The following is a 1,413-nucleotide window of genomic DNA, read 5'->3' as shown; positions in this document are numbered from 1 at the left end:
AATTGTGTTTTGCATCAGGCTGTACTTGGATGATATTGATTTCTGCCACCTACTGTTATTGATATAATGGGTAATAAAAATTATTTTGGGGAAGTATCAATAGCGAGTCTTTGTGAGCCAACTGCCTTCGGTTACTAAATTGGTTGTGATAAATGGGTTAGTAGGAAATGCCTGCAAAGAATTCTTAGAAAAGGTAAGCCCCACCTAGTGCCTTGAGAGCTCAGAACATTTTCATTTGAAAGGACTGACCATTGGAGCTTTCGGCAGACTGAAGAGAAAAAAAGAAAAAAAAAGAGACCACCGGCTTTTTGAATTTTCAATTAGTGGTTTTCACAGAAAGCTGGAAAAATCTAGAACCATGAAGGAACACTCCTATCTAACATTGACTATTAAAGGGAGCCCGTGGGCAACCTGAAATGCTCACTAGGTGACCACCTGAACCCACTTGTTGAGTGAACGTGGGAGACATGCAGCAATAGAAAGGCAGGTGGAGTCTGGCCACTGACACTAGTACACCTGGTTCTTGGGGACTAGAGAGAGATGAGACCAGATTGCCTGACGTTTAAAGAGCTATGCAGAACCTGAGCCTATGGCATGTCCTGGCCCAAGGGGTATAGGGCTGGTGAGAATGTTTGAAGGGGGTCATGATCCAGAGGCGAGACAGCCAATGGGCACCCTGGTGAGGCTGAGCGAGGGGACCCACACTGAGTTGACCAGAGGAAGATGGGATTTTGAGTGTGTGTATTGATACACATTGCTGCTGACTTTCTGGAAGGCTGTCCTTGATTTGACTTTGCTCATGGATGCAGACTCACAAGGTTCCAACTGGAACGAAGATTCTTCACATCAAAGAGCATGGCTGTCTCCTCAGAGCACTCGGGTGATAGAAATGGGCAGTGTAGAAACTGGAAAGCCAAAAAAAGGGGGAGGTAAAGGCATGAACTAATGGTTTACAAACTCCCATGGGTGGGAGAAGATGTTAATAGGATTATGGAAGTAAGATGTAGATGTTCACATAACTGCAATTGTTAGGCATAGACTATTGTTTTCTTCGCTTATAGAATATTGTGTTTAAATTGGGCTGGCACATTGTCAGTTGTACCCATTGTACTTTTTTCCTTTTAGGTGCAAACGTGATTTTATTCTTGTGTGTAAAAATTATGTATGGCCAAAGAGTTGTCCAGGTGTCGAGTTGACAAGGAGTGGTCTGTGGTAGTTACATAGTTTTATGTCAACTTGAAGATAAATAAAAGTGTAGGGGTGGTATGCAACCTGTCAATCAGGTTACAGCCTGATGGTGCCTCGAGTGGGGGGGTGGCCTTCTCAGGAGGGCTCAGAGAACCTCTCTCCCTCTCTGACTTTTCCATTTCTGCTGTCTGATCTCGAGAGCTGCCAGAGCCCTGCTTCCACTCA

Source organism: Echinops telfairi, unplaced genomic scaffold, assembly GCF_000313985.2.
Source record: "Echinops telfairi isolate 266 unplaced genomic scaffold, ASM31398v2 ScPeMD7_5868;HRSCAF=6743_0, whole genome shotgun sequence".
In the NCBI taxonomy this organism is placed as follows: domain Eukaryota; kingdom Metazoa; phylum Chordata; class Mammalia; order Afrosoricida; family Tenrecidae; genus Echinops; species Echinops telfairi.
The sequence above is the reverse complement of the archived record's forward strand: the minus strand, read 5'-3'. Positions refer to the sequence as shown.